Below are 17,260 nucleotides of genomic sequence, written 5' to 3'. Positions count from 1 at the left end.
ATCACTCCTGTCTCCAAGAGCTCCTGAACTTGCTTCTTGATCTCCTCGGACTCTAGTACTGATGTGAGGTATAGGCCTATGTTTGGTAAGGAACTCTCCCCTGTCAAATAATCTCATGCTCTACACCTCGACGTGGTGGTAGTCCCGTGATCTCCGAAAACAAGTCCGCATACTTGGCTTTTAACCTTTCAAGATCTCCCTCCTGAAGCTTGCTCAAGGCGGACAAGCACATCCTACTCAGCTGCTCTTCATACAGTCGAATGAACAATAAAACAAACTTCCTGTCCGCATTCACCAACCTCTTAGCCTGAGTCACCGTCACCAAGCTCGTCTCCTGTGGAAGGGACGCCGAACGAAAAACGAATTGATCGCCATCCTTGGTGAACGTATACTTTTGGGCTCGCCGATCATATACTGCGTATCTATCCCACAAATAAGGATTGCCCAAAATAACTTGGCAAACATCTATCGGAACCACGTCGCATGTGACCTCGTCAATAAACGACTCGTGGAGTGCAAATCTGAATGAACACTGGTTCACTACACTCAATCACGCCTCCTTCTGAATCCACCCTAATGGATAGGGCTTTGGATGCTTCACCGTCTTCAATCCCAGCTTCTGTACTAATGCCTCAGATATCAGATTTTTCTGACTCCCTGGATCTACAATAGCATCCACTAAGCTGGTCTTGACCTGCAATTTCAGAACAAAGAGCTGCTCCCTCGGGTCGTCATCTTCCTTGGTAGCCTGCTTCCCCGCCATAAGGTTGAGACTGCTATTGGGTTCGGTCATCCCGGGAACCTCCTTCGGACCCTGTGCTATCATGTACGCCTTCTTCTCCTCCTTCTTCTTCAATCCTTTAGGCTTCAGATGAGGATACTTATCCCAGCAACGATCGGCCACATGCCCTGTCTGCTTGCAGTGATTGCATGTTAATCCTGTTTTCCCAGAGTCAACCTTCTTCTTCTCATCCTTAGACTGAGAGCCACCCGTCTTGCTCCCCGATGGTTTGGAATCCCCCTTTGTCTCATTGCCCTTCTTCTGCCTGCCCTCAATGGCAATGGCCTTCACGCTCGCATCTGCGATTGTCTCCACTGAAAACAGCTTCATCTCCTTCCGGATGTATTCATTCAGCCCCGCCATGTACTTCATGAAGATGGGATACTCGTCTGTTGCGATGTTTAGAACCATCGCCTGCTGCTGGAACTCCGTCGTATACTCCTGAACGGTCTGATTAAACTTTTGGCGCAAGCCATACCACTTGTACCAACGCTCCTCAAGGAACCCTACTGGATAGAACTGTTTACGAAGTAGTTCCTTGAACTTGTTCCACGACGCCGCTTTCCTCTCCTGTTTGCAATAGGATTTCCACCACGTCAACGCGTGCCCGGAAAGCTTCAGTGTCGCGAACACTATCTTCTCCTTGGACGAATATCCGTAGAGAGTGAAGTACATCTCCATACGTTCGATCCAATCATCAAGCTTCTCCACGTTGATACTCCCATCATAAACAGGAATCTCAACCTTGAAGTCAATCTTCAGATTTTGGTAATTGTTCTTACTCCTTTGATGTCCGGCAGTCTTGACAATCTCAGTCTCCCCCTCTGAATCAGATTCCTCGTGTTCCTCGTCGGATTCGACGAGTTTCTTCTTGCCCTTCGAAGAAGATTCCTCCTTTTTGTCACCTCCGTTGATTAGACCCACGAGTTGGGTAAGAGTCGTCCCGATCGTCTCAATCTGTCTCTCCATGGCATCAAGTCTCGCTGAATTATCTGCTTCAGTCATCTTCTCCTTCCTTAATTTATGGACTCTCTCCAAAGAAATAAGGATCTCGCCAAGCTTCTTGTACTGTGAGCGAGTAAGGACCATACACAGGTTCCCCCTTCACAGGATCTAGGTGCTCTGATACCAACTTGATACGAGTTGCCGTGCGAGCACTCTTGATCGCGGAATTATCAAGAGTGGGTAAAGAAGAAGAACGACAGAAGAACACAAGAGTTGAATTAGGGCGAAGGAAAATACCTTCTCTAGATTATGAGAATCAATTGGATTTTACAAATCTCTCTCTCACAATCTCTCTAGATCAAAGAACAACCTCCCTGATCTCTTTTCTGATTACAAACTGTGTTCTAAACCCTAGAAAAGTCGTGTTTCTATTTATACTAAACAGAAATCCCAACTGGAGCAGGAAACAGACCCAGGCCCGGATCCGCGACGCGGTCGACCGCAGTGCCCAAGTCGGTCGACCGGTCAGAACGACGAAATCTGGAAAATCGATTACAGGGTTCTCCGGTCGACCGCAGTGCCACCATCGGTCGACCGATCTCAGTCCCGAGACACAGTTGGGGTCCGTGCACGATGCGGTCGACCGCCGTGACCACGCCGGTCGACCGGACAGAGTCCAACTGTAATTTCTGCAGTTTTGATGAATCCTTTCGACTTCGTTGCTTCCAATGGCCTCATTCACGACTCCTCTACTCTATTCTCAAGATACCATGAGAATCATCTATCCTCAAGCTCCCATGAGGATCGCTAAGCTCCCGAAGAGAAGATACACCCGTATCACTGCATGTCATGTATTGGTTGTTTTTTGAGATTTTGCTATGCAGACATCTATTTATTATTTGAAAATTTTGATTGTAGAAATTATTAATAGCTTATCTAACTAGTCTTAATTTGATATGTATAATCCTTGCAACGTATATCTCATAGAAATTATTAATAGTATGAGCTTGTATGGTTATCTGACTTGTTCTCATATGATGTGTTGGAGAAATCAATTTTGCAACTTATATCTCTCAAAATAAAGCAAGCATAGATGATAAATTCATTATTGTAAGAGTATCAAGGTGAATTTGATAATTATGAGAGTATCCTACATATTTCTAGTGCGACGTTTGTATTTTGATAAAATAGTTTGATCATCTGCGGATAGGAGAATTTGTCAAACATTTCATAAATAATTAGGATAATTTTCTTAAAAGATTTTGATCATTTGCATTTAATGTTGGTATTTGCTTTAATATGATGTTTGTATTTTAGATGGATGGTGATCTCGATGAAGAGACCGTAATTAATATGTGTTCGGGTGCTGCACTATCTGTCTTAGTTTTGGTTATGACCTTCATGAGGAGAATGCAAAGCAGACGTAGATCTATACGTGCAGGTCCTAGTGTTGAGAAAACAATTCAATATCAAAATAGAAAACAACACTTGGATCGTATATATAATGGATCGTATATATAATAGATTTAGTGATAGTTGTGTCAACTATGTTAGAATGCGTAGTGGTGCTTTTGTGAAGCTTGCAGGGATAATGAGGAGGAATGATTTATTGCGAGACTCAAGACATGTTACAGTGGAGGAGCAACTTGCTATGACTTTGAATATTTTGGGGCATAAAACTAAAAATCGAAGTATTAGGTCACATTTTATTAGATCTGGTGAGACTGTGAGTAGGTATTTCAACAAAGTGTTAGAAGCAATTTGCCTCATACGATCACGCTTTTTAAGACAAGCACAGAATGAAGTTCCACAGGTGATCCTTAGCAACCCTCTATACTATCCTTATTTCAAGGTATTCTCTCTTTAATTTGTGATTAAAAGCATGTTCATCTAACTTAAGATAGTAAGTGAGGTAGTAAGTGAGGTAAAACAATTCACCTCATCTATGCGCATGGTGAGTATGCATTGGACGGAGAAGTTGGCAAAGGCTATATTTGCACATGATGATGAATTCGACATAGAAATTCTTGATAACTTTTATCAAGAATTGCATGAGAATGAATCACAAGCTAGGTTGTTTATGGGGAGGCCAACTATTATGCAAAAGAAGGTGTTGACTGAGTTCATGAAGAGTCATCCTCTTGATTAGATTGGTGGTATTGTGGATTGCCTAGCTTTTGGGATATTTTTGTGAAACTAACTTAATTATATCCATGTGTGTGTAATTATTTTGGTATGAAAATGAGCTAGATGATTGCTCATCCTTTTGGATACATCAACAATGGTAGATGTATATTTTGTGTAAAGCTAATGCTACTATCTCTATCATTTGTGCAAAGCTAATGCAACTATCTCTATAATCATGCATCTCAGCCGTGACTTTAAATGTTTTATCGAATATTATTTGGCTAATGCAAACTTGTTTGAACAGGTTTACTAGTGGGGAAAGGTGAATGGTTTCACCTCGTGCAATTAAAGTTAATGAGGTATGCATGTTTTGTGTCATGATGATGGGGTTTTTTTCAGATATGCAGCCAACGTTTATAACAGCAATATATTGGCGAGACAATATATTGCAGCCAACATTGCTATTATAAAATTCATGGCGGGGCAGATAATGAAATAAATAGCCTTTTCTGAGCACATTTATTAGTTGTGTGCATTCCTTATTCATTTCCAGCAACTGTCTTTTTTCAGTTGTGTGCTTTCCATCTGTTTCTTGGCCTTATATTCAATTATGGATTTCTATACTTGGATTCAGTTGTGTGCTTTCTGTCTACTTTCTATTGTGTGCTTTCTGTCTACTTTCAGTTGTGTGCAAGCAGTCTGAATTTGCAGCAAATGTTCAGTTGTGTTGCTTGGGAAATTGATTGAAATGGTTGTTTTGCTAATTGGAAATTTGCAACCAATGTTCAGCATGCTGGTTTCAGCCTTGCTCTCGGCCTTGATTTCAGCTATCTAAGTGTTTGAGTACAGTTGAGTGCTTGCCTTATTCATTTCCAGCAAACGTTTTGTTTTGTTGCCTATTGGGCTGGTTTCAATTGTTTGCTTGGCATTTGGTTTGAATTGTTGGCTTCGCCCCAAGTTTCATATGTGTGCTTGCATGTGGTACCAGTTTTGTTCCAACTTGTTTGAATTTCCAGCATACGTTTCGTTGCTTAGTGTGTTGGTGCATACTTGGTTTCCAGGATACGTATCGTTGCTTAATGTGTTGGTCAGCTCTGTGACAGTTTGGCAAGCTTTATACGATCACGTTTTACCCCATCAGCAGATTATGTGACAATTATGTGTTGGTCTTGTTGCAGAACTTTGTGAATGTGTTTTACCCCATCAGTTATTGTGACGCCCCTGGGTTCACACAAGGCTGCAGTCTAAGGTGAAACCAAGGATGTCAAACCTGCCATGCACCACACCGTGCAATAACATGTTTCACCATCACAATTCTATCACTCTAATAGAGTCAATAACAGGTGTAGGTACAAAAGCAAGTAAAAGATAATACAAAATATGACTGACAAAATGATAGAAATCAAAATCATATTTCGTCATCCAACATACAGAAATACAAAGTCAATGTCTGAAATGAATAAACTGGGGTTCTTACAAGTCTCAAGTACAACAAGTCTGAGTAAAGGAAATAAGGCACACAGCCTTTACAACATCTAGAATAAAGTCCTCAAATGTCTCAACAAAATCTACAGTGGAGCTCCATAAATAAAATATAACTAAATAGATGACTGAGCTAAAGTACATCGCCATCAACCTGCGACTCTCCGGGCTCCTGGCTCGTTACCTGAAAGGGGGAGGGACAACGAGCGTCAAAGCGCTAGCGAGCAACATCACAACCAACCCCAAGGGATAGGGCTTGTTGTATATGAAAATACAGTTAATACATAATATTATAAATCATTTATCCTAACAACAATGAGTTTTTATACTTAGGAAATTACAACACGAGCATAGGTACGTCGAGCGAAATAATCCAAACAAGGAAACCCTCATGTATATACCTTGTATCTCAAATTGTAAATCCCTAAATACTAGAAAAAAAGAATTATTTTGAAGTAAATAGATTTATTATTTCAGAAGATTATTTTAGAACAATTTTATGATTCAAATTCTTAATCTTGATCATCTGATATGATATGATATTATTGTACATGATTAGTTGCATTGATTGTTCCTTGTTGTGATTGAGAATCGTTAGGAGTTTATGACTATAGTGACCTGTGTGACATGAATAAGACCTAGAGACTTGTGTGTTGTTGACTTAGAAAAGCAAGATGAGTTGGGGTGGGAAAGTCCATATTCATGTGATCGGATAAGACTGTTGAGGTATCTTCCAGGCTCGTGCCAGTGAATTCGTGTAGTTACTGGGGTTGGTTTGTTGGGCTAAAGTGAATTCGTGTAGTCACTTTAGTCAGTGAATTTGTGTAGTCACCTGAGCTTTGCCTGAGTTCGGACCAGGCCGAGATCGGATTGCGTGTAGTCCTCTGACCGATTCGTGTAGCGGTATTGGATGCGCGTAGAGGATTTGTGAACAGTCAGTTATCCAGTAATATGAGCGTTGACTCCGTGTGAGATGTGGACCAGTGACCTGTTATAGGATGGCTAGTTACATGACTTTGTTTCTTGGCTAGGTATGACTTCTTGTGAGATGTAGGCCGGTTGTATTTCTTTCCATACATAGATCAGGATTAATATTTAATTATCCACAATTTGAGACATATGGTATATAAATGAGGGTTTCCTTGTTTGGATTATTTCGCTCGACGTACTACGTCTCTTGTTATGGATTTTTAAGTATTAATCACATCTAGTTGTATGACCTGGTTAGTTGGATGATTGTTCTGATTGATAGTTGCATGATCGACTTGTTATTTGATTGATTTTGTTGGATTTCCAGTTGCACTTTCTTTTGTCATTTCTGTTATCGTATTGTTTTCCGCTTGGGTTTTCGTTCGTTCTTTTCTTTTGTGGGGTCTTGCCATGCGCCATGCACCTGACGTACACCTGTTTTCTCTGGTGTACGTCAGACTTAGGAGAAGAACAGGTTCAGCGGGAGTCAGAGGATTCTCAGCATGAGTGCCTTGCAGACGTAGCAGAAGAAGAAGCAGAAGCTTAGTCATTTCCTTTCAGTTTGTTTTGTATCACCTTCTTTCCCTTTTGATCATTGTATTTTTTATATTCTCCAGTATTTCATTCAGATAGTTTTGTATAAGGGCATGTTGGCCCGAATATTATATCTCGGATGTTATTCATTGTGATATGCATTATTTTATTCTGTGTTGTTCATTATATTCTTGCTGATTGTGATCGGGGACCTGTGCCTTTGCATTGTATTAATTCCAGACGCTTAGCGTATTAGATTGAGAAGAATAGAGAAAAAAAATGGTAAGAATATATTTCTTCTCAATCTAATACGTCGCGGGCTTGTTCACGTCCCGATTCCCCGATATTTTGGGAAGCGGGGCGTGACATTAATTCTATACTATAGACCCCAAACTCTTCATATTTGCAAATTGAATTGTCAAATATATTAAGTTGTTATAAGAAAACCCATATCCGAGTTGTTTTAATTTAGACTTATAAATAATAGGATACATAATTATATAGTTACATAATTTCATAACAAATATAATAACAATAATTTATAGTAATTATAACCTATGTGGACATATTTTCAAGTAATAATTATAAGGGGCTGTTTGGTTCGTTTTTTAACTCGGTGGAAAAGTTTTACACTGCCTCCACATCAGATTTTTCGTCTGTTTGGTTCGTTTTTTAACTCGGTGGAAAAGTTTTACACTGCCTCCACATCAGATTTTTCGTGGCCACGTAGGATATAAGCTTTCCGTCGCGGTGGAAAAGTTTTACACTGCCTCCACATCAGATTTTTCGTGGCCACGTAGGATATAAGCTTTCCGTCGATTTTTTTCTCCATCTTTGGTTCGCTAGGGTTAAAGAAGGGAAACTCGGTGAAAATCGCCGTCACATCAGATTTTTTTTCTCCCCCAATTCCTTCCTCAACCTTGTGAAATCGACGAAAACTGCAGCCATGTCAGCTTTTTGCCATATAAACAAAAGTTTTCCTTTTTTTTCCATTCGAACCAAACACAAGAAAAATAAATATATTGGTTTCCCACTATTTTTTTGTGCGAACCAAAGCGAAACAATCTATTTCTTAGAAAAAGTTTGGAAAGCTTAAAACTTGTGTTTTTGTACATGGAAATGTATTTTTCTATATGTAGGAAACGAACCAAACAACCCCTAATTATAAAAAGTATAACTATATACCCTATCCAAAAGTTTAAAAGATTGCTTTTGGAGAAACCAATTATAATAGCGAGTAGGGTCGCAACACATGATTGAGGTAATTAGTACGAGAAGATTGTAATTGAGGCTTATTATTATGGAAAGGGCTTACACCAAAATAGATTGTCAAGAGGGATTTTTATGTAATTTAGCCATAAGAGATGGAGAGCTGCCGAACACTTGTCTACGGTTGCTTTATATTCAAAAGTAATTCAAAGATAACTCTCTTTAATTACTGGTTTATCCTACTACCTAGTTTTGAATAAGCGCATCCTAAATTATAGTGAAGATCAGATCTAAATAATAATAATTTTTGTTGCTTGAGGATCAAGGCTAATTAGATAGATAGTTAATTTATGGATTGATGACTCGTTAAATATATATAATTAAAATAGGTTAACAATATAATATTTGAAAGAAGCAAATATAATATTGATCATTGAAAGTTTTTTCCAATTTTGAATATGTGCATCCTAAATTATAGTGAAGATCAAATCTAAAAAAAAATAAGTTGTGTTGCTTGAGGGTCAGGGGTTAATTAGATAGATAGTTAATTTATGGATTGATGACTCATTAAATATATTAATTAAAATAGGATAACAACGTAATATCTAAAAGAAGCAAAGGTAATATTGACCATCGAAAGTTTTTTCCAAACTCGTGCTTTTAAAGGAAAAAATATGTATACATATATATGGTAATGATATTGTGAGATGGTAAGCTCAAATCTTATCATGAGTTAGAATAGTTGGCTCATCAAATTCATGATCAGCAATATACATCTTATTCAACACGTCATCAAATGTATATAATAAAATTTTCACATTAATTAGGGTCTTTTAGAGTATGAATCAAACTAATTTGATGTGTTAATTTTTCAGGTAGCTTACTCATATGATACACAAGTATAAACTGCATCTACACCTTACTCATTTGATACAAGAGTATAAACTGCATCTACACCTTACTCATTTGATACATGAGTATAAACTGCAACCTACACATGTTCACTCATTGTAAAAGAAAAAAGAAAAAGGATGGAGGACGTGATTTTGTCAAAAAGAATCACGCACAAAAGATGAGCCATTAACGGACCTGGTGAAAACCCAAAAGGGCCTAGGGGTAAAATCATACTCCCTTTAAAAGTATGAGTTCGGGAAAATCTTTTCATGGTCAGTATTATCCTTAACTTTTTTAAGTATTATATTGTTATCCTAATCTATTCTAATTATCTTATCTTCTTTGAATTAGTAACTAAATAATTTATCATATTTAAAATAAGACTTAACATGTTATTGGATAAAGAAAATATGTTTGATATAATTCAAATCATTTACTTATTTCAGTTCACAGATAAATCTAAAAAACATATGCTAGCCAGTACCTAAAATGTTTTGGACTTTGTAAAAAAAATCCTCCAAGTTTTTTAAATTGTAAAAATACCCCTACAAATTTAAAATTTTATTAAAACATCATAAAAATTATAAATTTTACTTATTTCAATTCAGTGAGAAATCTAAAAAATATATACTAGCTAGAAACTAAAGGTTTTTAACTTTAGAGAAAATATCTTGTAAGTTTTGAAAATTGCAAAAACACCCCTAAAAATTCAAAATCTATAAAAAACACCTTCAAAATTTTAAACTTATAAACACACTAAAAACCTACAAATAACACAAACAACCCCTAAAAATTTATGAAATTTACAATAAACACTCTGAACTTTTTACAAATTGCAAAATAAAACCCTCAGAATTATAAATTTACAAAAATTCTGATAATTTCTAACCTAATAGTACATTGAAAATATATAAATTACAAATATCCCCTACATAATTTATAATTTAAAGAAAACACCCTTTAAGTTTCAAAAATTACAAACAAAACCTTAAAATTCAAAATTTACAAATAACACCCTGAGAATTTCAAACTCATTAGTAAATTGAAAGCATATGAATTATAAATAGTCTATAAATAATTTACAAACTATAGAAAATGCTTATAAGTTTAAAAAATTATAAAAAACCCCTAAAATTCATAGTTTATAAAAAATACCATGATAATTTCTAACCTATGGACATAAAAATAAATATACAAAATTACTAACAACTCCTAGAAAACTAAAATTTTATAAAAAAATATCATATTCACTTTAAAGTATAGATTTTGGAAAAAACATTTTATGTTCAAAATTACCCATAACTTTTGAAAAGAACATAAATGATTGAAAATCTATTAAATTTTAAATTTACAGAAAAAACACCATTAAAGTTTAGCACATTACAAATTACCTCTCCAAAGTTTGAAATTTTTCAATGATTTTTTGTAATTTCTTGATTTCAATGTAATATTTAATAGTTTTATGTATTTATAAATTACAAAAATTTAGGGTGTCTTTTATAATTTTTAAAATTTTTAGGGTGTTTCTTTTGTAGTTTTCTAAATTTTCATTATGTTTTCAGTGTAATGCATAAATACGTCAATTAATAATGATATTGAAGAGTAAATCGTTCTTAAGATTATTAGGCTATAGTTAAGTGTATAACACATCACTGTTCCTATACAGTGTAATTTATATATGCAAAATTTTCATATAAAAATTCCTTTACAAATTGAATGGTCACCCATCTTTTGAAGACTTCAATATACTAATAAATAGAGATGTTGTGCTAGATTAATGTATTTATAACTTACAAATAGTAGACTAGTCTGGATTGAAGGAAACAATGACGATAAGATTATTAGACCATAGTTAAGTGCGCACATCACTATTCCTAGGCATATAGTTTATATATGTAAAAATTTTTAGATAATTTATATAATGGTTAAAAAGTTTTTGGTTTAATATACAATTTTTTATAAATTATATTTAATGTGAACTCATCATATAATTTTGACTGTGGTCATCATAAATTTAATACGTTTGATTGATTGACTATAAACGTATATAGACCATAGATTACTTTACTCTCTCATATGAGCTAAAATTTGATGCTTAATAATTTAAATTATTATTTTTAAATGTAATATAAATAGGAGCTCTAATAACATTTATTTATTTACCTACAGCATAATACAATCTCAATTTCTATTTTTGCTGGAGATTTATTTTATTGTTAAGCGTATCAAATTAGTAACTAAAATAATAATTAATTATGCTTAAATTAGGATGATTATAGTTAGTCACTCACTATGAAGTTTTTATGAAGATATATACATTACTTTTTATAGCTATCTGCACTGTCCATGTATAATTTACAAATTACAAATGACACATTAAATTACTTTTTCTTTATAGAAATTTCTTCTTTGACTTTTAGACTCTGTAATCACTATATCACCATTTTAGCGTAGAAATGTTCTCACTCTAAATGGTTTTAAGCTAATGTTTGAGTTGAACTGAAGTACATACTATTGCTACTATATGTATATATTTTTTAAGAAAATTATATCAACACTTTTTAAGTAGAAGAGAATATTTTAACCTCTGATATTATAAAACTAAATTTAGCCAATTGAGTGATTAGCAAAAGAGAACTTATATCAAAAAAGTGTGAATAATAAGATAAAAAGAAAAGATAATGACATTGCCAACAATACTATAAATAGCAAACTATAATGTAAAATTAACATATTTTGTGGAGCCCAACTACTAACTATAAGCATCGATGTTTTCATATATATACTTTATAATTTATTTAAAAATGTCATATATAGTAATATCGCTGTAATAATATCGTTATTAGGAAAAATTCTTCATGAATCAATATGTTCGTTACAATATATAAGCTATGCACTCCAAATTCTTGTGACTTTTATAGAAAGTTTGAATACGAGCCTCTAACATGTTGCTCTCATAACAACAAAATCCACTTAGCAGATATGAATATTCCAAATGAGTTATGTATCCTATATACAATACAATTGTCCTAGGCAAATGAGTTATAATAGCATTTTTTATTTACATCGTTTAGGGTAAGATTTGATAGGGGCCTTGTATCAAAGAAAGAAATTATATTTAGAGCACATAGCGAAATATATCATAATCTTTTTGTTCTAATTTTGTAAGAAAATAATTCTTCACACTTTCAGTTTTACTTCTATGATACAGAGAATGAGTTATAAAATTGAATGAGAATATTAGATAATATAAGTATGAGTGAAACAATAACTAAAAGTTAATGTGAATATGAGTCAAACCACAACTAAAAGTTTAATGGACAGAGTGAAACAATAACTAAAAGTTAATGTGAATATGAGTCAAACCACAACTAAAAGTTTAATGGACATATTGCAAGTAAATAATGTGAATATGAGTCAAACCACAACTAAAAGTTTAATGGACATATTGCAAGTAAATTCATATGCAAAAATTTTTTATGAATTGAATGATCACCCACCTTTTGAAGACTTTAAGATACTAATAAATAGAGGTATTGTATTAAATTAATATATTTATAACTCACAAATAGTAGATCACGTGGTCATAGTCTGGGTTGAAGGAAACAATGATAATATTTTATTTAACAGAAAGATTATTGAGTTGATGATCAATCCACAAAAAAAATTATTTTATTTTTTTATTTTTACTCTAATGTTATCAATTTAAATAATCATGATATTCAACCATGTACATTGCACATGCATTTCAACTAGTGTTAAAAAAACTCGACTGTGGTATACCCCCACATGCAAAAATGGGAACCCCTCGCTATAGGAAAATCTGAAAGGACCTATAGGCAAAACCACATAGGGGAGCTAACCATGGTGAAAATATTACAAAAAAAGAGACTCCTAGTTAGAGAAAACACCAAACCACCATGTTTTGGTGGAAAGTTGGTTCTTTCATTAGTGGACTCATTACAACTTCAATCGTTACAATGAACTCAACAAAAATGAAAATAAAAGATTACAAATCTCTTAAAACACACACAATGGATGTTTATCACCCGTTGTTTGCTTGGGATCTTTGCCTGTGCCGAGGTTTATCCGTGGACCACCGAGCGATCAGATCAAGATATAGATTTCGTTGACTCGCAAAGGAGTTAAGAAATTGAAGTAACTATCTCGGCAAAGCGAGATAATCACTCTTCTCGAGAATCATAGCTAGGTGTGATCTTGTGACGCCTCTGGGTTCACACAAGGCTGCAGTCCAAGGTGAAACCAAGAATGTCAAACCTGCCATGCACCACACCGTGCAATAACATGTTTCACCATCACAATTCTATCACTCTAGTAGAGTCAATAACAGGTGTAGGTACAAAACAAGTAAAAGATAATATAAAAGATGACCGATGAAATGATAGAGATCAAAATAATATTTCATCATCCAACATACAGAAATACAAAGTCAATGTCTGAAATGGATAAACTGGAGTTCTTAACAAATCTCAAATACGACAAGTCTGAGTAAAGGAAATAAGACACACAGCCTTTATAACATCTAGAATAAAGTCCTCAAAGGTCTAAACAAAGTCTACAGTGGAGCTCCAAAAATAAAATATAACTAAATAGACAGCTGAAGCTATAGTGCATCGCCATCGACCTGCGACTCTCCGGGCTTCTGGCTCGTTACCTGAAAGGGGGAGGGACAACGAGCGTCAAAGCGCTAGCGAGCAACATCCAAACCAACCCCAAGGGAAGGGTTCGTTGTATACATAAAATACAATGAATACATAATATTCTAAAATCATAGATCCTAACAAAAGAGGATTTTAGTATTTAGAGATTTACAACACGAGCATAGGTACGTCGAGCGAAATAATCCAAACAAGGAAACCCTCATGTATATACCTTGTATCTCAAATTGTAAATCCCTAAACACCAAACCCAAAATCTAATACAGGAACAATAATAAAGAGAAATACAACCCATCTCAGAACTTAAATACTGTGTTATGTCATAACCAAATAAGTGTCAAAGGTCAAAATTACGTAAGTGTCATGTACAGCTTAGGTAGCTATCATGTCCAAATCTCATGTAATCATGTCATGTCCTGATTCAGATAAGTGTCATACTCATAGCTTAACAAATGTCCAACACATGGTCAAATAGGTAAATGTCCAACACGATGACTGAAATGGATTATAGTCCAACACGAGGACTTTGATGGATTATAGTCCAACACAAGGACTTTAATGGATTATAGTCCAACACGAGGACTGAAATAATATAGTTTGCCCAACACATGGACCAAATAGTAAATATCGAGGGGATATGTGAAAAGATATACTTACACGAATTTCATACGCGTCTCGGTGTATGATTCTAAATTGGTGCCCTCAGGTAATCTATCATGCATAGATACTTAGTAAGACTGAAAACAAATGCCAAATGATCGAGGCAAATGCTCGAACAAGAAGAAAAATATCACAGAACAGTTCTGTGCTCAAAACTGTGCGGCGATCGACCGTCGCGGTCGACCGCACTCAAAGCCAAAACTCACTGTGCAGCAGAAACCCTCACGGTCGACCGCCGCGCATCACGGTCGACCGCTAAGGTATCGCGGTCGACCGCCGCGGTCGACCGCGCAGAGGGCAGACGAATTCTGCCCTTCTACACGCCTAGCGGTCGACCGTCGCGGTCGATCGCGAGGCAGACAGAAGCCCAGTCAGGGTTTCTGTCAGCTTCAAACCTGTAAACACAAAAATTTTTATTTGATATTAAAATACTAATGTTCTAATAATCATATAACCATATACGACGAAAACATTGGTGAACTTTATTACCCAAAACATTGGTGGATTTTTTATAAACTGAAACACAAGATTTTCGCATCATATCCTATAAAGAACATATTTTTATACTCACATATATGTTTTAGTCTCAACAAATCCCATTAAAACTGATTAGAAAACTTTTAAAAACATAGGAGAGGACTGGGCGAGATGTTACTCGCCTGAGGGGGTATTGTAGAACTCATGAACACGCGTGAGCATGCTCCTCCTTCGATAGAATCGCTCCAAATCCCGCTGAAACCCTTCGAGACTCCTCAAAAATCACCAAGAACGGATCTAGGGTTTGGGAGAGAAGAGGGGGGCTTCTAGGGTTTGTAAAACAGAATAAAAGAGGTGATTTTCTTGATATAACATGTATATATATGGCAGCAAACCTGAAACCCGAAACTGGAAATTCAGTCCGTCTAGGAACATTCTCTTCGGTATTTTGGCTATAACTTTCTCATACGACCTCAGAATAATGTGATCTAAGATTTGTTGGAAATCTCTTGAAGAGACCTACAACTTTGGTATTATACACTTTTCCAGATTCTTAATGAATCAGTATGAAAAACATAGAAACTCTTAACTGGTCAAAATTCTCAGATTCTCACTCTTGGCCTTTGTGCATGATTTGTGTATTTGAACTCATATATTCACAAATATACATTGAATTGACCTCAAATCAATTCTTATCCTACTCAAACATCAAAGATATATTATTTTCACCATATAACATATTTATAATTATTTATCACATTATATTCAAATTTTCAGGGTTTTACATTATTCCCCCCTTCAAAAGAATTTCGTCCTTGAAATTTAGAAATCATACTTAAGCAAATAATAATACTAGAAAACACGTAGTGTGTCTAATTCAACCCATAACCATAAACATTTAGAATATTTACTCTTGATAAGTATATAGGGATATTTATATTTAACAGTCCAGGATGACTATATTCCTACTCAACCCTTAATCGAATGTAACTAGTACGTCGGACGAAAAATCCAAACAAGGAACCCCCCATATATATACCATGTGTTCCAAAAGATTAAGAATTAAGTAAAAATATCCTCATTCTAGTGTTAAATCAAAATATAACCACACACATAATCGTACACATAAATCAATACACTTCCTCAATAGGTGCAGGAAATCGCGCGGCATAATATCTTCGCGCTCCTTAAAAAAATCATCTCAACTCCTTTCTGGTTCCACTGAGTTTTCACCAAGGAAAAAAAATATCTTGTTTCTAAATGTCTAGTCTTCTCTAGCAAGTATACAAACTGGGATTTCAATCGTAGTCAAACCATCCTGAAGCTAAATTTCTGATGCGTTCAACACTCACTACTGCTCTTCATCATGTAATTGTTTCTTGAACATTGAAACATGAAATACTTTATGTACACTAGACATTGATGCTGGAAAGTCTAGTCCATATGAAACAGCCCCAATAAGCTCCAAAATCCGGAAGGGTCCAATATGTCTCAGCTCAAGTTTTCTCCGCCTTCCGAATCACTGAACGTCTTTCATAGATGATACTTTCAGCACAACTACCCCTTCAAATCTGAAACTCTAAAGGTCTTCGCATAACCCTTTTTGCCAACTTTAAGCGCCTAGAATCTGTTCTCTGATCAATGTTACTCTCTCAGTACATAAGCCCTGGCCCAAGCATTAAACTATTCTTCGACTCTACCCAATATAAAGGCGATCTGCAAGGCCTCCCGTACGATGCTTCATACTGGGCTATACCAATTGTCGCTTGATATCTGTTGTTATAAGCAAACTCTATTAGTGGAATATGATCCTCCTAGCTGTCTTCAAAGTCAATGACATAAGCCTGCAACATGTCTTCCAACATCTTATTTACTCTCTCATTTGGCCATCCGTTTGTGGGTGGAATACACTACTGGTAAGATAAATCTGTTGCCAAACGAATCCTAGAATCCCTTCTAAAAATGCAGAATGAGCACTGAACCTCGATTCTGATATCATCGTATCTGGAACTCCATGAAGTTGAATTATCTCTTGAATAAATATCCTCGCATACGTTTCAGCTGTATAGTTAGTCTTTACTGGAATAAAATGTACTGACTTCATTAGTCTATCCATTATCACCCAAACAGAATCATTTTCTTTCTTCGACTTCGGCAACCCCACAATAAAGTTCATAAAATGTTCGCCCACTTCTATTCAGAAATGGGTAAAGACTGAAGTGTTTCTACCGGTCTCTGATGTTCAACCTTCACTTGCTGATAGGTACGGCACTTAGCTATATACCCTAAAATCTTCCTACGCCTATCACTCCACCAAAAGTGTCTCTTTAAGTCCTTGTACATCTTAGTTGTTCCTGAATGTACTAAATCGCGAATTCATAGTCCTTAATAAACTCAATCCAACTCCTTTGTCTCTGGTTGAGTTCCTTCTGAGAGAAAAGATACTTAAGACTCTGATGGTCTGTGAATAATTTATATTGTACTTCATATAAGTAAAGTCTCC

This window comes from Asparagus officinalis, chromosome 1 (assembly GCF_001876935.1).
Source record: "Asparagus officinalis chromosome 1, Aspof.V1, whole genome shotgun sequence".
Taxonomy (NCBI): domain Eukaryota; kingdom Viridiplantae; phylum Streptophyta; class Magnoliopsida; order Asparagales; family Asparagaceae; genus Asparagus; species Asparagus officinalis.
This window is presented reverse-complemented; position numbering follows the sequence as displayed.